The 23,606-nt window shown below is 43.2% G+C and overlaps 1 protein-coding gene across 3 annotated transcripts in view; it reads right to left on the reverse strand.

Annotated features, from left to right (window-relative positions):
- LOC139396208 (guanine nucleotide-binding protein G(o) subunit alpha-like) overlaps positions 1-23,606 on the reverse strand; it is a 158,515-nt gene that overhangs the window by 81,225 nt on the left and 53,684 nt on the right. The gene's annotated exons all lie outside the window — the stretch shown is intronic.

Consider the following 23,606-nt stretch of genomic DNA (forward strand, 5'->3'; position numbering starts at 1 on the left):
AAGGCGGCCAAAGGAATTGTTGGCTTTGGGGATGATCAGTGAAATATACCTGCTGGAGCACGTGCTACGTGTGGGTGTTGCTATGGTGACCAGTGAGCTGAGAGCGGGGCTTTACCTAGCAGAGACTTATTGATGATCTGGAGACAGTGGGTTTGGCGACGAATATGTAGTAAGGGCCAGCCAACAAGAGCATACAGGTCGCAGTGGTGGGTAGTATATGGGGCTTTGGTGACAAAACGGATGGCACTGTGATAGACTACATCCAATTTGCTGATTAGAGTGCTGGAGGCTTTTTCGTAAATGACATCGCCAAAGTCAAGGATGGATAGTCAGTGTTACGAGGGTATGTTTGGCAGCATGAGTGAAGGATGCTTTGTTGCGATATAGGAAGCCGATTCTAGGTTTAATTTTGGAATGGAGATGCTTGATGTGAGTCTGGAAGGAAAGTTTACAGTCTAAACAGACACCTTGGTATTTGTAGTTGTCCACATATTCTAGGTCAGAACCGTCCAGAGCATTTAAGAGCAGTTGGAGGCCACGGAAGGAGTTGTATTGCGTTGAAGCACGCTTGGAAGTTTATTAGCACAGTTTCCATAGAAGGTCCAGATGTATACAGAATGGTGTCGTCTGCGTAGAGGTGGATCAGAGAATCACCAGCAGCAAGAGCGACATCATTGATATATACAGAGAAAAGAGTCGGCCTGAGAATTGAACCCTGTGACACCCCCATAGAGACTGCCAGAGGTCCGGACAACAGGCCCTCCAATTTGACACCCTGAACTCTATCTGAGAAGTAGTTGGTGAACCAGGTGAGGCAGTCATTTGAGAAGCCAAGGCTATTGAGTCTGCCGATAAGAATGCGGTGATTGACAGAGTCGAAAGCCTTGGACATGTCGATGAAGGCGGCTGCACAGTACTGTCTTTTATCGATGTCGGTTATGATTAGGACTAGGTTATGATTAGGACCTTGAGCGTGGCTGAGGTGCACCCATGACCAGCCCGGAAACCAGATTGCATAGTGCTACAGGAAACACATTTTTGTTTGAAAAAGCTAGCCTTTGCTTTCCTAACTGACTGTGTATATTGGTTCCTGACTTCCCTGAAAAGTTGTATATCGCGGGGGCTATTTGATACTAATGCAGAACGCCACAGGATGTTTTTGTGCTGGTGAAGGGAGGTCAAGTCTGGGGTGAACCAAGGGCTATATCTGTTCTTAGTTCTACATTTTCTGAATGGGGCATCCTTATTTAAGATGGTGAGGAAAGCACTTTTGAAGAGAAACCAGGCATCCTCTAATGACGGGATAAGGTCAATATCCTTCCAGGATACATGGGCCAGGTCGATTAGAAAGGCCTGCTGCTGAAGTGTTTTAAGGAGCGTTTGACAGTGATGAGGGGTGGTTTGACCGCGGACCCATTACGCATGCAGGCAATAAGGCATTGATCGCTGAGACCCTGGTTGAAGACAGCAGAGGTGTATTTAGAGGGTAAATTGGTCAGGATGATATCTAAGATGATGCCCATGGTTACGGATTTAGGGTTGTACCTGGTAGGTTCCTTGATAATTTGTGTGAGATTGAGGGCATCTAGCTTAGATTGTAGGACGGCCAGGGTGTTAAGCATGTACCAGTTTAGGTCACCTAACAGTATGAACTCTGAAGATAGATGGGGGGCGATCAATTCACATATGGTGTCCAGGGCACAGCTGGGGGCTGAGGGGGGTCTATAAGCAAGCAGCAACAGTGAGAGACTTGTTTCTGGAAAGGTTGATTTTTAAAAGTAGAAGCTCGAATTGTTTGGGCACAGACCTGGATAGTATGACAGAACTCTGCAGGCTATCTCTGCAGTAGATTGCAACTCCGCCCCCTTTGGGAGTTATATATTGTCGGAAAATGTTATAGTTTTTTTGGTGGCCTTCCTAAGCCAGGATTCAGACACGGCTAGGACATCCGGGTTGGCAGAGTGTGCTAAAGCAGTGAATAAAACAAACTTATAGGGAGGAGGCTTCTAATGTTAACATGCAAGAAACCAAGGCTTTTACGGTTACAGAAGTCAACAAATGAGAGCGCCTGGGCAATGGGAGTGATGCTGGGGGCAAAGGTCCTTGGTTAAACCTCTACATCACCAGAGGAATAGAGGAGGAGTAGGATAAGGGTACGTCTAAAGGCTATAAGAACTGGTCGTCTAGTGCGTTCGAAACAGAGAGTAAAAGGAGCAGATTTCTGGGCACGGAAGAATAGTTTCAAGGCATAATGTACAGACAAAGGTATGGTAGGAAGAGAATACATTGGAGGTAAACCTAGACATTGAGTGACGAAGAGAGGCACCATTTAAGCCAGGTGAAATCACTGCATGAGCGGGGGGGTGGAACAAAAGGGCTAGCTAAGGCATATTGAGCAGGGCTGGAGGCTATACAGTGAAATAAGACAATAATCACTAACCAAAACAGCAATAGACAAGACATAATGACATTAGGGAGGGCATGTGTAGCCGAGTGATCATAGGGTCCAGTGAGTAGCTAGGCGAGCTGGAGACACAGAGATTCAGACAGCTAGCAGGCCGGGGAGAGCAGGCTAGCAGATGGGCTTCAGGGGGACGTCGCAACGGGAGAGGCTGTTGAAAACCCCTCAAACGGTTATGTCGGCAGACCAGTCGTGAGGGATCGGTGGGGCTCCGTGTCGGCAGCAAAGGGTCCAGGCCAATTGGCAAAAGAGGTATTGAAGCCAAGGAAATGTCTGATTTGATTTCTTTGGCTAGCCGGGAGATGGGCCTAGCTCGAGGCTAGCTCCAGGCTAACTGGTGCTTGCTTCGGGACAGAGACTTGAAGTCAAAGTATTGATACAATTCTGAAAGGCCAAACAAAATGAAGAGATTCAAAAGGCCTCCAATGATGGAAGCAATCCAATGTTGAATGAATGCAGAGTAACCTTTACAGTAATTCCTGCTCCATCATTCCCATCACAAAGGCTCTACATCAGAGGTGGGCAAACTTCGGCCACATCCGGCCCGCAAGCGGATTGAACACGGCCACACTTGAACGTTTAAAACTAGATAGAAAGTATGTAAAATGATAATTGACCTATATATTTTCAAATAACTGCCTTTTTTCTGGCCCGCAAATTGTTTTTGACTAACAAATCGGTAAAAAATATACATCTGTGCGACCCACCGTTGAATTTGGAAATCCTGAAGCCAAAAAGTTTGCCCACCTCTGCTTTACATTAACCCCATACCACAGAGGTGAATAAGCACCTGCCCTCTGATTGGTTGAAACGGTTAGATGTAGACCTAAGCCTGGGATGGTGGTTGCCTGGTGATAGCGCTAGTCTCTGTGAAGAAGGGAGGCCAACAGGAAATATTCTACAGAGTCTACTGGAGATATCAAACAGCTGCAGAAATAAGGTATTTATTTCTTTAAAGCTGCCTGTGTGCTTCTCCCTCGCTCCCTTCCTCTATCTCTCTCTCTTGCTCAGACATCTGAGAGAGAGAAAACTCTTCCTAAATTAAGCAAAACCGCACCCTCCATTTCATAGAGTGGTTACTACAGTGGTACCATGACACACACACACACACACACACACACACACACACACACACACACACACACACACACACACACTCGTCAGCACTCAGAAGACCATCTGGACGAGGTACCGTTTGTTGCTCTGACCGCTTTATTTTTGTCCCTCCAATTAAAATCCCCATGGCAGCGGCATCATCACTGGCAGAGTCCCATGAAAATCACTGAAGGTGCCTGATACCTAGCTGAGAAAAATCACTGAAGGTGCCTGATACCTAGCTGAGAAAATCACTGAAGGTGCCTGATACCTAGCTGAGAAAATCACTGAAGGTGCCTGATACCTAGCTGAGAAAATCACTGGTGCCTGATACCAAGCTGAGAAAATCACTGAAGGTGCCTGATACCTAGCTGAGAAAATCACTGAAGGTGCCTGATACCTAGCTGAGAAAATCACTGAAGGTGCCTGATACCTAGCTGAGAAAATCACTGAAGGTGCCTGATACCTAGCTGAGAAAATCTCAACTCTCCAAGTACAAGTGCATTGCCACACTGTCATCGTACATAATAATTTATTCTTAATTGACTTGCCTGGATAAATAAAGGTAAAACGTTATTTCATTTTTTTGTACAAGGGAGTAGAGTGGTGATGAGTGTGGGGGGACTGGAGCTCCGACTACATCGAGTAGCTGTCAGTCGGTACTTGTACATTTTCTTTACATCTTAAACCCTTACTGTGTACCTACAGTATGTTTGTCATTGGGGCGGCAGGGTAGCCTAGTGCATTGGACTAATAACTGAAAGGTTGCAAGTTCAAATCCCAGAGCTGACAAGGTACAAATCTGTGGTTCTGGCAGTTAACAGGCAGTTAACCCACTGTCCCTAGGCTGTCATTGAAAATAAGAATTTGTTCTTAACTGACTTGCCTAGTTAAATAAAAAAATACAATGTGTAAAGTCGGGCCTGTCTTTGTTTGCCGAACTGTATTATTTTTAATAAAACTTTCATCAAATCAACCACAGATGTTTTCTTGTTTCTGTTGTAAAATGGCAACTCAGCGTGAATGTGCATGTGCCAATTGAATCTGATTACGTAGAATCTGATTACTCTACATTTTAGAGACATTTTAGAGACATTTTAGAGCAACAGAAACTAGGTAACGGTCGGAGGTTGTATTTGATGAAAGTTTTGTTAAAAAGCATTGATTACTTAATAAATATGAATAGATCTAATGTAGGGTTAGGATAAAGGATTCTAGAATTAAAAACCTGCCTAGGCTCTCAATTGGTGTAGGCCTATACGATCCTAAAATAATTGGTGTCATTATCCTTTTACATTTAAAAAAATACATCTCAATAATAAAAATGTCAAGGAAATATTATTATTCCGATACACAATGGCAAATGGTTAGGTATTGTCAACGGGGTTATTGTCTCTATAAGTGTGTTTAACTGGTTAACTGGCTGGTTAACACTGGGATAAACTGATTAAAGTTAACGGTAGAACCAACACAATAACTGGCTTATGGAAGCACTTCTCTAAGCGAGAGGTATATTATATATTTCTATACAAGCTATTCAACACTACCTTTCTAAATGATCGATCCTAATGATATAGACCTAGGTGATAGAGCATATATTTCTATACAAGCTATTTAACACTACCCTTCTAAATGATCGATCCTAATGATATAGACCTAGGTGATAGAGCAACAACCCTGGAATATAAACAAGAAGTGTGTGGGTGGAGAGAGGGTTGTTTTTTACAGATTTACTCGCTCTGGATTGTCAGTACTGCATGTATTCTTGGCTATCGTGCCATAGCTGTGTCAGAGTCGATTGTAAGTTCAACTTAGGTATTCCTTTATGGGTAGTGTTAAGCCTAAGACACATTTTTACTGGTAGTCATTAGCGGCCGGGAGAATCTATGTTCCTTCCTTTTCCTTCTACCTTTTTTGTCGGAATAAAACAGGATATAATGAGGACTACATGAAATATGACTTGCATGTAATGGACATAAAGAACTGGTCTTGCGATATACAGTACCAGTCAAATGTTGGGACACACCTACTCATTCAAGGGTTTTTCTTTATTTTGACTATTTCCAACATTGTAGGATAATAGTGAAGAGATCAAAACTATGAAATAACACATATGGAATCATGTAGTAGACAAAGTGTTAAACAAATCAAAATACATTTTATATTTGAGATTCTTCAAAGTAGCCACCCTTTGCCTTGATGACAGCTTTGTACACTCTTGCACACTAATTATGACAATAGCATATTAGGTATTGGATCGTTAAAAGACACAGTGTTTACACTACCTTGTAGTTTACCAGCAAAATGGGCGGATGGTGAAGACATACTTGGTATTCACATCTCAAAAAATATAAATGAACTTACCACAATCCATTTCAGTAGAAAGTTAAGATAGATAAGATTCTGCAACCATGGAGAGGTAAATACTTGTCTATTTATGGAAAAATCACATTGATTAACTCTTTGTTCCTATCACAGTCTACTTACTTACTAATGGCACTGCCTACTCCACACAACTCATATTTTAAATCATATGAGCAAAAAGTATTTCATTTTATTTGGAATGCTTAGCCAGACAAAATTAAACGTGCCTATTTATATAATGAAAATGAGTTTGGTGGCTCACTCATACATAAGTTATACTTAAACCCAAAATGTTTCTTTAGTAGATTATTAAGAAAGTCTCATCCTTAAGGATCCACTAATTTCTTTCATTGTAGCTCAGGCCCTGAAGCAAGGATATGCATATTCTTGATACCATTTTGAAAGGAAACACTTTGAAGTTTGTGGAAATGTGAAAGGAATATAGGAGAATATAACACATTAGATCTGGTAAAAGATAATACAAAGGAAAAAACAACCGTTCTTTTATTTTTTTGTACCATCATCTTTGAAATGCAAGAGAAAGGCCATAATGTATTATTCCAGCCCAGGTGCAATTTAGATTATGGCCACTAGATGGCAACAGTGTATGTGCAAAGTTATAGACTGATCCAATGAACCATTGCATTTCTGTTCAAAATGTTGTATCAAGACTGCCCAAATGTGCCTAATTGGTTTATTAATAACTTTTCAAGTTCATAACTGTGCACTCCCCTCAAACAATAGCATGGTATTATTTCACTGTAATAGCTACTGTAAATTGGACAGTGCAGTTAGATTAACAAGAATTTAAGCATTCTGCCAATATGTGATATGTCTATGTCCTGGGGAATTTTCTTGTTACTTACAACCTTATGATAATCGCATTAGCCTACGTTAGCTCAACCGTCCCGTGGATGGGACACCGATCTGTAGAGATTCTTATTAAGTAAATAAATGTCCTTTTTGCCTTCATACAGATTACAAATGATAATTTCCGACTAATTGAAAATGACATTTTGTTTAAAGTATCGCCCTTTCTTAATTAAACAAGCCAACCTGTACAAAGCTGGTTAAAATGTCAGTTTTATCCTCCAGAAAAGATAGAACAAATATTACAACAAATGTTATGGTTAACCTCAAATATACTGATTAATAAAAAAACATTATTCATGATTTTTTTAAATTTTATTGTATTATATTTCTGAATTATATTATGAATAGATACGGTGGAGTTGTATGTCACATATGCAGCTATAGAAAATATATGGGAATGTCTGCTCAATTCAAACTTACAACCAACTGATTACAGCATTACCACAAGTGGAAAAGGAAGAAGGTAGGGAACTTGTTTGCCTGCCATATATTAAAGATACAAATTGGCTGAAAGGAATTAGCATAAATAGACAAATATACCAGTTTCATTTGAAGACAAAAATGCTGGCAGCAAAATAAATGGGAGGAAATGTTCGATGTTCAGATTCTATGGCACATTGTTTATGAACTGGTATAAAAACACACCACTTGATTCAACATTTAGAGTTTTTCCATTTAAATTATTATACAAAATTCTTGCCACCAACAGAATGCTATATATATGGGGCATACAACAATCTCAGCTCTGTAGATTCTGCTGCGAAGAGACAGAACAAGAGATATTCTGGTATTGCCCCTTTGTAGCTTGCTTCTGGTCACAGGTACAGGAATGGTTAAAAAATCACAACATTACTGAGCAGTGTTTGGCCATTTGGATAGCCAGAGTCAGTCAATAAATAATATAATAATAATACTCGTAGGAAAGGTTTTCCTCTTTAGCTCACAATCTGTGTATACTATACGATTAGAAAGGTTCAACATTTATGTAAAACATTATAGCACAATTGAAAAATATATTGCACATGGTAACCAAACGAGGGTGGTCTATGGTGATAGGTGGGGTGGCTGAGGGGTGGGGTTAAAGAGCTTATGTTTGGTAATTAAAACATTTGTTGTAATTGCTTTTTATAAAAGTATGTCAAATGTGTATGCAAAATGTAACTTTTTTTTTCAAGCAATGATTTCAGCAAATAAAGACCAGCCCGGCTTTACACAGGACAAATAGGTACATGGTAGGAATTGAAGATTTTTGTATCGACTGACAGCGACTCGATATAGTCGGAGCACCAGGGAACAGATGACCATACAGAAACTCAACACCAGTCATCCCCTGGAGGAATATTACGAGGGTCTGTGCAGCACCGGCTTAGCTAGCTGAGCTCCATACATTGGTAGGAATTGAACTCAACACCAGTCATCCCCTGGAGGAATATTACGAGGGTCTGTGCAGCACCGGCTTAGCTAGCTGAGCTCCATACATTGGATGAAACTATTCTGATAATTAGAGGATCTGTGGATTTCCCTCTCAACCCTCTTTTCATAGCTATTATTGATTATTTTACAACATTGTTGAGGGAGATGGCACAAGCATTCCACTGCACCTTTAATACCTGCTGTAAACTGTATGTGACGATTTGATTCGAAATAAAACATCTAGAAGCAGTGGGAGGCAGGAATCTGCTCTAAACACCAGAGGTGATGGATTGATAATTGACTGATTGTTTAAAATACTATTGGATGAATGTAGGGACTGTGTGCTACTGTGGACATCTGGAACCTTCTCTGGCAGATAGCTGCGGAAGAGTAGAGGGGAGGAGAGGAGGAAATAGGAAGGCAGAGGAGCGAAAGGGAGAAGAGGGGAGGGAAGAAGGATGGGAGGGAAAGGACAGATGAATGGTTCCCACCTCTGCTGGACTACAGCAGGTAGCACCACACACTTAATTTTAAAACAAACATGAGCTCCCTCAAAATGTGGAGGGCTTTTTCTTAAAAAATTACCTTCATTACTTGGTTAGAGAATCCATACTGCTTTCTAGGGATGTGCATCTCTCATTTCATGAATAATTCGATAAGTATCTAGATACACGGGCTCCGATACACTACAGGAACGATACGTTTTTTAGTTTGAAATGATTCGGTGCAATTCGGTCTGAATAGGGGAACAAATTGATGCGATTCGATTCAGACATTAATTTTGCATGAACACATTGACTTTCTATTTTAAATGAATATCTGCTGCTAATTGGAGTTCAGGAGCTGGGCCTCTCTGAGCTGGGTCTGTCTTAGATTACTTCTCTAAACTGAGTGGCCCTCTTACTGTCAAATCTCAATTTAAATACAATTATTTTGTTGTCTCATGCTTCGTAAACAACAGGTGTAGAATAACAGTGAAATGCTTTTGTACGGGCCCTTCTCAACAATGCAGAGAAAACGATAAGCGACCGACACATATCAGTTTGCTACTAGCAAATTTTGCAGTCTGGTCGACAGGAATCAATTTATTGTAAAAAATAAACATAAATCTATTGGCAATGAGCTGGAGAACAACGTGACAGCTATGAACATACAACCACCGGAGAACCAGGAAAAATCAGGAAGATGGCGGTGGGGAAATGTAGCTATCTAACGTAGCTAACATGGCTCCAGTGGCTGAGAGAAGGATACGGTCGATTCAGGAAGAACACAGAAAAGTTCCAAGAGAAATGGACAGAAGTATTTTGTTGTAATGCATGATGGGACTTGATCACTGTCTTGTTTGTTTAGAACGAGAACATTTAGAGCAATTTCCAGTCACACCATGCCCACTTTGACAAAACATATCCAGCTCAAAGCAACCTCAGAAACAACTAAATAGCTCAACTCAAAGGACAGTTCAAAGGACAACAACCAATGATGGACAGGTCACTGTTGCAGAGAAAACAACAGAGGAAACATGAGATTGCTTGGATACTCGCGAGAAACAAGGCCTTCACTGACGCAGAGATGGTCAAATAATATTTTTTGGCCTCAGCCGAAATATTGTATGCTGATTTCACAAACAAGGAAGCTACTTTAAATCAAATTAAGGGACTGCAACTCTCAGACTCGACCATAACAAAACGCATAGAAGACATTGGCGAGCACGTCGATAAGCATATCCGTGGCGCCTGCTTTAGTATTGCGCATGACGAAAGCAGTGATGTAAGTGACATTGCCCAATTATGTGTTTGTGTCCTCTTCCCTCAAAACTAGCTGTTCAGAGAGGAACTTTTATGTTTACTGCCCCTTCAAGGACAAACACGAGAAGAGGCTATTCTGAAAGCCCTTGTTAAATTTTTTGCTGATAATAATATTGACTGGTCAAATCTGGTATCTGTCTGCACTGACGGCGCCCCAAACATACGAGGGAAGGAGAAGCGACTAATAGGCCTGATAAGAAAGGGAGAGGATATTCCCGAATTTGTTACTTTTCATTTTATCATTCATCAGGAAGCACTTATGGCTAAACTCAAAGATTGTGACTTACAGAATGGACATTTTCGCTCATCCAACTACTGAGGTAACCCTTAATATGGGTCTTTATACATGTGATGTAGCCTATTTGATGTGTGTATGCATATATTTGTGAGGACCGGGCTGATGTCATGACCAGGCTGATGGAAAAGGGATATGCCGGTACAATTTCACAAATGCCGACAATTTGGCCGTTTGACATGGTGCGATCTTTTTGTGTCGGTAAAATTAATTATGCAAGAAACAGCAATGACTTTATGCACAAATATTGATACAATAACCATCATATTGAAGTAAACTTGGAGTATGTTGTGTGGTCCTCCCACTACAACTCGGGAAACCATGCAGTTTATTAGGCTACAGATGGAATAATATATGATGAACTTTAAAGGGTGGTGAAAGTGCACTTGATGAGCTTGATGCTTCTTTAAATATCAAGGGTCTTATTCTGTTGACATGGTCAATGCTTGGCTACCTTTTGACAAATAAAAATAATATTGCTCTAATCCATAACAATCTCATAATGTAGGTAGCCTACCCGCACTGTATCTGTGAGCTGTTGGCTGGAGTGCACGAGCCAAGACCAGAGTGGGGTCGTTTACTATATAATGCAACACTTTTTGTGACAAAACCATCAATTGCATTGAAAATACGATGGAAACCAATTTAACTTGTATTTTTCATTTGGTACATTGGAATTTAACCGCAGATTGATGGAATTACATATCTGGTGGGAAAATGCGCGTATTGTTTTATACACATTTTTGAATATTCACATGAAAATCTATCGCAAATTGGATGGAAACCTAGCTAATGACATAGCAAATGATGTTGGTTGTCACTCAACTAATAACGCCGATGATTTGACATTGCGAAAGCCATTTGGCAAGCATCTGAATGCTGAAGGTGCCGTGCAGATGCAGGAATAGCTTAGAACAGGGACAGGCCTACCTCTTGTTGGCGTGAGCAGCTGTCTCCTGCACTGAGCGAACACTTGCTATCTGGCAGTCATACGCAGTTACATGCCTAAATGTTTGATGGGCTACTGAACTGAAGGAGAGGACCCATCATTTCAGTCACAACAGATAAGAGATATTTCCGGAATAAAACAATATGAGTAAGAAACATTAGTGAACCAACAATTCGTAACACATCTAACCAATGCGTTCTTAATTTCTTGGTGACAGGGGGGCAGTATTGAGTAGCTTGGATGAATAAGGTGCCCAGAGTAAACTGCCCGCTACTCTGTCTCAGATGCTAATATATGCATATTATTACTAGTGTTGGATAGAAAACACTCTGAAGTCTCTAAAACTGTCTAAAACTGTGGCTCTCTGCAATTTCTCCGGATGTTCTGGAGGCATTTCTGCACATGGCGCCAATGTAAACTGAGGTTTTTGGATATAAATATGAACTTGATCGAACAAAACATACATGTATTGTGTAACATTGAGTCCTGGGAGTGTCATCTGATGAAGATCGTCAAAGGTTAGTGATTAATTTTATCTATATTTCTACTTTTTGTGACACCTCTCTTTGGTTGGAAAATGGCTCAATGATTTCTGTGACTAGTTGCTGACCTAACATTATGATATGTTGTGCTTTCACCGAAAAGCCTTTTTGAAATCGGACACTGTGGTTGGATTAACGAGAAGTGTATCTTTAAAATGGTGTAAAATACTTGTATGGTTGAGGAATTTTAATTATGAGATTTCTGTTGTTTTGAATTTGGCGCCCTGCAATTTCACTGGCTGTTGGCGAGGTGGGACGATCCCAGAGAGGTTAATTTGGATCGGTTTGGGCTCCTTAAACATATCGTGAACATTTGAACCTGGGACCGATGCGTAATGGTGAATCGCTACATCCCTACTATTTTCACTCCCACAGGGGGCCTTCAAAGCACCACACACACTCATCAATAGCCTCCACTGTCTGTCACACACACGCAGGCACGCACTCACACCAGGAGGACATTTTCCAGGTGAAAACTTGACTAATAATTCAACTCCTACAATGCAATTGGCACGAAGCATGGGTTTTCAGTAGGAGGCAGGATGTCAACAGAACAGTGATATATGAACCAATAAACACAAATTGGCTGTGTTCCCAGGGGAGGGACAAAAGTCTGGCTATACCAGGGAATTATATTTTGACAGGTTTTGCAGTATATGCACAAACAAAGCCTTGGTGATAACGGAAAAGCGAAGCTCTCATAACAAATAATAACACATAAAACAAATGTTTGCAAAATACAAAAGATATGGGGGCCATCTTTCAGGCTGAGCAGGCAGTTGCTCTCAAAATGAAGACTGGGTTGGGTTGAGTTGTGTGTGTGTTTTTACCTCACCCTTTGTCTCTCTGTCTGTGGTTGTTTCCTCTAATGAGGAGTGGGATCATTATCAGCACCAGGGTGTCCCTGTGACATGTGGGAATAGACAGCCTCCCCAGGCATGGCACCCAATCTGCCCTGGCAATGGCAAGGAAGGGCCAGGAGCTAAAAGTCAGCAGCCAAGAGGGCAAGCAGGATCCAGGGGCAGGATCCAGGGGCAGTGGGGAGCAGAATCCAGGGGCAGTGGGGAGCAGGATCCAGGGGCAGTGGGGAGCAGGATCCAGGGGCAGTGGGGAGCAGGATCCAGGGGCAGTGGGGAGCAGGATCCAGGGGCAGTGGGGAGCAGGGTGGATTCTGCTCCAGATTCTCCAACCCCATAGCGCTGTAAGGTAACCTAGGCAGAGACCTCTGTAAATGTTGTACATATGGGGGGGTTTGGCTGCTCTAGGGTTTGATCACTATATGCTTGACACAGAGTTGCATGATCGTGATGGGAAAAGTCTAGTTTTGGCTTGATAGCTTTTGGATTCAAATAATGTGGCTTTTTGTTTCATCTGTTTGGAAGTATTACACCAAGGACTGCATGCCGTGTCCAGAGGTAGCAGAGGAAGTGCTATACATGTTCAAAACGGTATGAATGATTATTAGATCTGTTACCCAGTATAACTATTAGGCTAGGTCTACTGTGTCATCCTCGATGACTTTAAATGCATTATCCACTTCTGTGGTTGAATTGTGCTTTAAATGGTCAAATAAATCTATCTCTTCAATGTGTGTTTGTGTGTATGTCTGTGTATATCAGCAGGGGGGATAAAAGCAGAAGACACATTTCCATCTCACATGGACTAATAAACTATAGTTTATCTTACTATACCATTTAACCATCACACCACTCCCCCTTCCAGACCCCCACCCTAGACCACAACACCACTCGTCTCCAAAACAACAGCAGACACCCAGACTCCCTGGCTGGATGAGCCACTGGGGACGTCTGCCACCCCCTCTCCTCACTGGAGAGGCCGCCTCTCCTCCCTCTGTTCACCTGTCCACAGGGTAAAGTGTATAAACAAGATAATAAATGGTGCCATGAGCAATTGTATGTTTCAGTCAGAGCCAGTGACTCTACTGGGGGAATTATTTAGATGGTGACTCTCTCTGAGTCAAACTCACAATTCAAGAACCGTTCCTATTATAATGTCAGTGCTGCCAGGTCTATTTCAGATCCCTTCTGCATATATTTGCATGTGGAGCACACAGTCTGGAGCTTCCCAGATGGGGGTGTTGGTCAAGTTAACCCTGTTTCCAGTGAAATGAATGCCCATATGGATGCCATCGGATGGCCAGCAGTCGTGACCAGTGCCAGAGACTGGCTTTCTGACTAGGTTATCATGGCACGGCACCAGGCCACTACCACCAAGGCAGGCAGACCACGCTCCAGGAATACAGAGTGAAAGTATAGGGGTTTGCCTCTCCTTAACTTAACCTTCCAGGGCAGATTTGCAGTCTTGAATGCTCCAGTATGGCTGCTTGAGTGAGCAGAGCCAGAACAGAGATGAGATGAATGTGAGACATATTCAGTTGGCTGGACAGAGGCAGCGAGCTAAGGAGGAAATGGATGGAGGCTGGCTCATTGGGGTTTTATTATGTGTGGTGAGCACAGGGAAATGGATCATAAAGAGTGAAGCGCTCCGGAAGGTAGAACAATGGAGAGAGCTCTGCCAGCTATTGGACTTGAGCTATCCACAATCTCTAATGAGCAGGGAGAGGACAAACTGGCAGCCCACTGGGCAAAAACTGGTTGAATCAACGTTGTTTCCACGTCATTTCAACCAAAAAATGTCATGTGATGACGTTGAATCTATGTGGAAAACTGATTGGATATGCAAAAAGTCATCAACTTTGAACCTAAATCCAATGACACAGTGACAGTTTTGGTGGATTTCACATTGAATTCATGTTAATTAATGTAAATCAAAATTAGACATTGAGCTGACGTCTGTGCCCAGTGGGCTCAAGAGTCAGAACATCATGACATCATGCTGATCGAAACACATCCAAGTATGTATGGCTGCATACATAGAGGAGTGGGTGTGTCATGGCTGCATACATAGAGGAGTGGGTGTGACATGGGTGCATACATAGAGGAGTGGGTGTGACATGGGTGCATACATAGAGGAGTGGGTGTGTCATAGCTGCATACATAGAGGAGTGGGTGTGGCATGAATGCATACATAGAGGCGTGGGTGTGGAATGGCTGCATACATAGAGGAGTGGGTGTGGCATGGCTGCATACATAGAGGAGTGGGTGTGGCATGGCTGCATACATAGAGGAGTGGGTGTGTCATGGCTGCATACATAGAGGAGTGGGTGTGACATGGGTGCATACATAGAGGAGTGGGTGTGTCATAGCTGCATACATAGAGGAGTGGGTGTGTCATGGCTGCATACATAGAGGAGTGGGTGTGTCATGGCTGCATACATAGAGGAGTGGGTATGACATGGGTGCATACATAGAGGAGTGGGTGTGTCATGGCTGCATACATAGAGGAGTGGGTATGACATGGGTGCATACATAGAGGAGTGGGTGTGTCATGGCTGCATACATAGAGGAGTGGGTGTGTCATGGCTGCATACATAGAGGAGTGGGTATGACATGGGTGCATACATAGAGGAGTGGGTGTGACATGGGTGTATACATAGAGGAGTGGGTGTGTCATAGCTGCATACATAGAGGAGTGGGTGTGGCATGAATGCATACATAGAGGCGTGGGTGTGGCATGGCTGCATACATAGAGGAGTGGGTGTGGCATGAATGCATACATAGAGGAGTGGATGTGTCATAGCTGCATACATAGAGGAGTGGGTGTGTCATAGCTGCATACATAGAGGAGTGGGTGTGGCATGAATGCATACATAGAGGAGTGGGTGTGTCATAGCTGCATACATTGAGGAGTGGGTGTGGCATGAATGCATACATAGAGGAGTGGGTGTGTCATAGCTGCATACATAGAGGAGTGGGTGTGGCATTAATGCATACATAGAGGAGTGGATGTGGCATGAATGCATACATAGAGGAGTGGGTGTGGCATGAATGCATACATAGAGGAGTGGGTGTGTCATAGCTGCATACATAGAGGAGTGGGTGTGGCATGAATGCATACATAGAGGAGTGGATGTGGCATGAATGCATACATAGAGGAGTGGATGTAGCATGAGTGCATACATAGAGGAGTGGATGTGGCATGGCTGCATACATAGAGGAGTGGGTGTGGCATGGCTGCATACATAGAGGAGTGGGTGTGGCATAAATGCCAAAATAGATGGATGAGATACGCTTGTTCAAGCAGCACGAAGTGACTGCATGGCCTGCCTCCACAGTTTCAGGCCCGATTTTTTTGAGTGGTTTCTCCCTTCATGTGAGTGACATTGCCTTTGGACACGGACTTGCAGAATGTGTTGAGAGGAAGGCAAAACACAGGGTAGTCATGGCAACAGGCTTGGACTCAGCGAAAGGATAGGTTGAGATATACTAATGAGGGAGGGAGACAATCAGAGATGATTAGTGAGAGGACGGGAGAGAGAGAGAGGCAAAGGATGAGGATCGCAGGAGGGGAAAAAAAGAGGAGAGAAGGAAAGGCAGAGAGAGAGAGTGAGAGAGAGAGGCCAACCAAGGAGGGCCTACAGCAGCACCTAGATCTTCTGCACAGATTCTGTCAGACCTGGGTCCTGACAGTAAATGTCAGTAAGACAAAATAATGGTGTTCCAAAAAAGGTCCAGTCCCCATTCCATCTAGACACACCGTTGCCCTAGAGCACACAAAAAAACTATACATACCTCGGCCTAAACATCAGCACCACAGGTAACTTCCACAAAGCTGTGAACCATCTGAGAGACAAGGCAAGAAGGGCCTTCTATGCCATCAAAAGGAACATAAATTCAACATACCAATTAGAATCTGGCAAAAAAATACTTGAATCGGTTATACAACCCATTGGCCTTTATGATTGTGAGGTCTGGGGTCTGGTCACCTACCAAGAATTCACAAAATGTGACAAACACCAAATTGAGACTCTGCATGCAGAATTCTGCATAAATTATCCTCTGTGTACAACGTAAAACACCAAAAAATGCATGCAGAGCATAATAAGATTTCGATAATTATCCAAATCCAGAAAAAAGCCATTAAATTCTACAACAACCTAAAAGGAAACAATTCCCAAAACCTTCCATAACAAAGCCATCACCTACAGAGAAATAAACCTAGAGAAGAGTCCCCTAAGCAAGCTGGTCCTGAGGCTCTGTTCACAAACACAAACACACCCCACAGAGCCCCAGGACAGCAACACAATTAGACCAACCAAATCGTGAGAAAAAAAAAAGATAATTACTTGACACATTGAAAAGAATATACCAAAAAACAGAGCGAACTAGAATGCAAACTAGAATGCAGAATACCTTACCACTGTGACTGACCCAAAATTAAGGAAATCTTTGACTATGTATAGACTCAGTGAGCATAGCCTTGCTATTGAGAAAGAAGGCAGACCTGGCTTTTAAGAGAAGACAGGTTATCTGCACACTGCCCACAAAATGAGGTGGAAACTGAGCTGCACTTCCTGACAAATGTTTGACCATATTAGAGACACATATTTCCCTCAGATTACACAGACCCACAAAGAATTTGAAAACAAATCCAATTTTGATAAACTCCCATATCTATTGGGTGAAATACCACAGTGTGCCATCACAGCAGCAAGCTCTGTGACCTGTTGCCACAAGAAAAGGAAATTTGCACATCATTACAACACTGTATATATACATAATATGGTAATTATTTCACTTTTGTTTATTATCTATTTCACTTGCTTTGGCAATGTAAACATACGTTTCCTATGCCAACAAAGCCCTTGAATTGAAATTGAATTGAAATTGAATTGAGAGAGACAGAAGGAGCGAGAGTGGCTGCTTGGCTGTTGAGAGAGCAGCTCCAATAAAAGCTTCACACTTCAGATTAAAGAGGTGTGAGCCAGCTGGCCAGCCCAGTAAGGAGCAGAGAGATAGGGAGAGAGACACAGAGAGATAGGGAGAGAGAGACACATAGAGATAGGGAGAGAGAGACACAGAGAGATAGGGAGAGAGAGACACAGAGAGATAGGAAGAGAGAGACACAGAGAGAATGAGAGAGAGAAACAGTGAGAAAAGGAGATAGAAACAGAGAAAGAGGGAGGGAAAGAGATAGCGAAAGAAGGGGCACTCTGTTCCATGCTGCCACACCCGTCTGCACATACAGGCTATATCCACACGCTGGAGAAACATTCACACTAGGCTTGGGCGGTATACCGAGGTATTTGGAAATAGCCACAGGATGGTTTTTCAATATTGTTAATACCGTTTAAACTACTTATTTGAAGTTTAAAAAAATATATATATGGCCTCCCGGGAGGCGCAGTGGTTAAGGGCGCTGTACTGCAGCGCCAGCTGTGCCATCAGAGTCCCTGGGTTCGCGCCCAAGCTCTGTCGTAACCGGCCGCGACCGGGAGGTCCGTGGGGCACAATTGGCCTAGCGTCGCCCGGGTTAGGGAGGGCTTGGTCGGTAGGGGTGTCCTTGTCTCATCGCGCACCAGCGACTCCTGTGGCGGGCTGGGCGCAGTGTGCGCTAACCAAGGTGGCCAGGTGCACGGTGTTTCCTCCGGCGCATTGGTGCGGCTGACTTCCGGGTTGGATGTGCGCTGTGTTAAGAAGCAGTGCGGCTTGGTTGGGTTGTGTATCGGAGGACGCATGACTTTCAACCTTCGTCTCTCCCGAGCCCGTACGGGAGTTGTAGCGATGAGACAAGATATTAGGTACTACAGCAATTGGATACCACGAAATTGGGGAGAAAAAGGGGTAAAAAAAAATATATATATATATATATATATATATATATATATTTGTAGCTTTTTAGTAAATAACTGCAGACAACTTGTGCGATACGTTAGGAGATAAAACAGATTGCCATCTTCATTTCTGTCACGCCCTGACCTTAGAGAGCTTTTTATGTCTCTATTTTGGTTTGGTCAGGGTGTGATTTGGGTGGGCATTCTATGTTCCTTTTTCTATGTTTTGTATTTCTTTGTTTTGGCCGGGTATGGTTCTCAATCAGGGACAGCTGACTATCGTTGTCTCTGATTGGGAACCATACTTAGGTAGCTTTTCCCCACCTATGCTTTGTGAGTAGTTATTTTCTGTTTAGTGTTTTCTGCACCTTACAGGACTGTTTCGGTTTCGTTCATTCTCTTTGTTATTTTGTTATTAGTGTTCAGTTTAAATAAAAAGCATGAACACTTACCACGCTGCGCTTTGGTCCGATTATTCTTCATCAGACGAGCGTTACAATTTCACCTGTCACATTATTTTACATTGTGAAGCTCATGGAAGTTCCCCTGAACAGTCGCGTGTTTGTTTGTAAATAGCACAACAAGTTAAAGTGGGAGCAGGTGGGTCCAGCTGTGTATTGACAGGGGTCGTGCTTTACATTGAAAGTCAACAGTGTTTTTTTGCTTCAATAGAGTGATCAGGGACGTGCAACTATAGTTATTCTTCACAGAAAATACATTAGTGCAACACATTCGGCAGAAAATAGCTTCATTTTCATCAGACAACAACAGAAGCGCAACACTTTTGGCTGGCAGCCACACAAGTAAATAAGCTTACAATGAAAAAGCAAGGTCTTTGTTGCGAAACGATGCATGGCCATCATATTTCTATATTTCTATATATTTCTAGAAAATAATGTAGCCAACTACATTTCCTAATGTTTTTCTTAAAGTTAATCTTGCATTTTACTGGAGAAAAGTAGGCTGGCTACACTGAGAAAACCGGAGTAGCTACACATCAGTTAGAGGGTTGTCTGCTGATAGAATGCCATTGGTGAATTCTCATCTGAGTGGAGAAGTTCAACTGAAGCACAAAATGTGTCTGATGCCGAGCAGAAATTACAATAAGAAGAATTTTAGATGCGCGTTTAGAAAACGCAGCAATATATTTCTTGTTTCTTTCCTGTGTGAAAAATGAAGAATTGTGCATTAACGCGACCCCTAAGTTTAACTTGCTAGGTATCTAACTAAGTGGCGAGATTAATAAGGTTAAGGGGTATCATATTGTGATAGCTTTCTGCTGTGTTTGAGAAGTCAAAGCCCTTTGGATGAGTTAGTTATTTGTACAGCTGCCATCTATCTTGATTTCCTTGCATTCTTTCTCCTTTCTGTTCTCGGCCTGTCTGCTCCTCCCCCATCTTTTCAGAGCAGAGCAGGAAGGCCCGTTGCCCTAGCGACTCCAGACTCCACACAGACACAGCATGTACACATGCTGCTCCAGAGCCAGCACTGTTCTTACTTCAGACAAGCATTAGTCAAAACTTTGTTCAATGTCTCTCGTTCACATTTGCTAGAAAATGTCCAAACGCACTAAAAATGACATTTGGTAGCTCCTATCTATATATGTATACCTTTATGAGCTGGATTGCCTGTCTTTGCAATTTGTTTATTTTCGTTTGCGCTCATTAACATATTTTTCTAGCAGCCTCCATGGAAATTTGTGAATTTTGTTACCATTCTGTTAATAGACGGCCAATGTTTTTTTCTTTTTTTTTTGCACCCTTGTGTACTAAGCCAGTAATACCGTAAATCTCGGGATGCGAGAAGGACGGTATGATGATAAGAAAATCTGGATACCGCCCATCCCTAATTCACACTAACATACAGGTAAACAGGGGTCCTCAACAGGACACACCCCAGTTAGGAACTCACCTCCCTGCATTCTCTCTTTTCTCCATTCTATTTCTCGCTCACACTTATTCTCTCCTCTCATTCTCTCTGCATTCTCTCTTTCTGTGGCGGTCCTTCGTTTTCTCTTTCCATTAGGCAAAGAGATTCACTGCTTTGGGACAGTGACCTCTGACCTATTTCACAAATTACTTTTGAGAGGTTACTTTTGGGTCGCATGCACAGACGCACACACACTGAAGCACTCTAAATTATTTATCTGAGAATGACACAACCATAGAGTTCGTACACAACCCCTGCGGCTGTCAACTCTCAAGCACTCCAGTTTATTGGGACAGAAACAGTTATTGTCTAAAGAAGCGCTCTGGTTCTAGCAGAAGAAAGAGATAATATAACAATCAATAGCAGCTGGGTATTTCAGACGACTTGTCCCAGGGTATTGATAGCATTGGTTTGATTCAAATATAAAGACCTTCCTGGAAAGGTCAAAGTCAGTGGTGTGCCTCCTGTTTTAGAAAGGGAACAGAACACAGCAGGGGAACGGATACCAACACAACACATGAGAGGAGGCATTAGGACAGCAGCTCACATATCCTACTGTACACCTTCCTTCACCCTGTCTGTCCTCTAAAGGTCATTCTGAGGCCATGTACTGACACAGCTGATGACCCATGACCCCTGAAAGAGGCATGACTCACACTCCAATCCAGCCTGTCAGCAGTTTGACATTGTGGACTGAACCAATAACCAATGCCAAACTATTCCCATCATCTTCATCATTCATCATCATTATTGTTGGCACCACCATCATTTAACAATGCTGTTATATACAGGGTACATGTATGTATCAACAACACTATGAATGTCATGTCTACTAAACGCATTCACCTTCTCCACTGGAGCGTTCATTCATCATGGTCTGAATACAGTATTCCAAACCTGTCTGATTCCCTCCTTGGTACAGGATCTACATGTCCTGCTGCTCCCCTCCTCTCAGTGGGTGATTTATAGAAGCCAGTCAACAAGCTGAGACTAATGTGCTCTGTTCCACATCCTTTCAGAGCCTTGTGGCCAATTACCTGTTACAACACTGGGGTTATGGATTTTCATAGATGGATAAGGATGAATGGGTATGTTTGTGAACACTAGAACTCTAGAACCGCTGAGGCTCGAGGGTCCCGCCTTCAAGCTAATGAGCAGTCATTTTGACTGCAACATTCTAATGAATGTCGTATATGCTACTGCAAAAATGATAATTTGGTTATGTTTATGAAGGCCTTAGGTAACATTAGAATAATACAAAAAATGTCATTAGTTTATGTTACTGTAGGCTTTATGTAAAAACAAAAAAACACAAATTACGTTGAACCAACGTGGAATAGACATTGAATTGATGTCTGTGCCCAGTGAGATATGTGTTGGAACACGGTAAAAACGTATTTTATAACCACAAAATAATAAAAATTCCCTAACCCCAAAGACGAATGGTCAGCGAGGTCAAATTATGAAAATATCAGTAGCCTAAACATAATTATAAGCGCCAAGTGTGAAAATTAGCAGAAAAGCAATAATGCCATTATAATGAATATAAGTGTCGATATGACAGCTGTCAAAAATAGTACATTATTGTCAGCTCGTGCTGACATGGTGTACGTTTTCATGCAATGGCATCAGTTGGATTTAATTTAGCAGCGATCCCTTGTCCAAACAATGGACACAAATCTTTGCCACTTTCACTCAATTGACACACTTCCCACAAACATGTGGCTTGCAGGTGACACAGGTGTCTTGGGTTCTGTTCATAGCTCATCTGTCCACCTGACACTGTCTCCTCCCCGGGAGCTGTGCGCAATTTGCCTCGCACAGAGGCTCGCGTGGAAGGAGTGGAGCAGGCCATACAGTCGGGAGAAAGAGTGGAGCAGGCCATACAGTCGGGAAAAAGAGTGAAGCAGGCCCTACAGTCGAGATAAAGAGTGGAGCAGGCCCTACAGTCGAGAGAAGGAGTGGAGCAGGCCATACAGTCGGGAGAAAGAGTGGAGCAGGCCCTACAGTCGGGAAAAAGAGTGGAGCAGGCCCTACAGTCAGGAGAAAGAGTGGAGCAGGCCCTACAGTCGGGAGAAAGAGTAGAGCAGGCCCTACAGTCAGGAGAAAGAATGGAGCAGGCCCTACAGTTGGGAGAAAGAGTGGAGCAGGCCCTACAGTCAAGAGAAAGAATGGAGCAGGCCCTACAGTCGAGAGGAAGAGTGGAGCAGGCCCTACAGTCGAGAGAAGGAGTGGAGCAGGCCCTAAAGTCAGGAGAAGGAGTGGAGCAGGCCCTACAGTCGAGGGACAGAGTGGAGCAGGCCCTACAGTCAGGAGAAGGAGTGGAACAGGCTCTACAGTCGAGAGAAGGAGTGGAGCAGGCCCTACAGTCGAGAGAAGGAGTGGAGCAGGCCCTACAGTCGGGAGAAAGAGTGGAGCAGGCCCTACAGTCAGGAGAAAGAGTGGAGCAGGCTCTACAGTCGGGAGAAAGAGTAGAGCAGGCCCTACAGTCAGGAGAAAGTGTGGAGCAGGCCCTACAGTTGGGATAAAGAGTGGAGCAGGCCCTAAAGTCAAGATAAGGAGTGGAGCAGGCCTTACAGTCAGGAGAAGGAGTGGAGCAGGCCTTACAGTCAGGAGAAGGAGTGGAGCAGGCTCTACAGTCGAGAGAAGGAGTGGAGCAGGCCCTATAGTTGAGAGAAGGAGTGGAGCAGGCCCTAAAGTCAAGAGAAGGAGTGGAGCAGGCCTTACAGTCAGGAGAAGGAGTGGAGCAGGCCTTACAGTCAGGAGAAGGAGTGGAGCAGGCCCTACAGTCGAGAGACGGAGTGGAGCAGGCCCTACAGTCGAGAGAAGGAGTGGAGCAGGCCCTACAGTCAGGAGAAGGAGTGGAGCAGGCCCTACAGCCAAGAGAAGGAGTGGAGCAGGCCCTACAGTCGGGAGAAGGAGTGGAGCAGGCCCTACAGTCAGGAGAAGGAGTGGAGCAGGCCCTACAGTCAGGAGAAGGAGTGGAGCAGGCCCTACAGTCGGGAGAAGGGGCATGAATAACATGCCCTCCTAAAACTGGATATTACTCCAGTTCTATTACGATTCTAACAACGGCAGTGTGCTATATAGACTTATTTAGGAAAAGTCAAGGACAAAGGGGAGCATGACTTTAAAAATGGCAGTTATAAATAAAATACAATTATGAGCAGTAAAAATAACTGCTTT

Source organism: Oncorhynchus clarkii, chromosome 1 (assembly GCF_045791955.1).
Source record: "Oncorhynchus clarkii lewisi isolate Uvic-CL-2024 chromosome 1, UVic_Ocla_1.0, whole genome shotgun sequence".
In the NCBI taxonomy this organism is placed as follows: domain Eukaryota; kingdom Metazoa; phylum Chordata; class Actinopteri; order Salmoniformes; family Salmonidae; genus Oncorhynchus; species Oncorhynchus clarkii.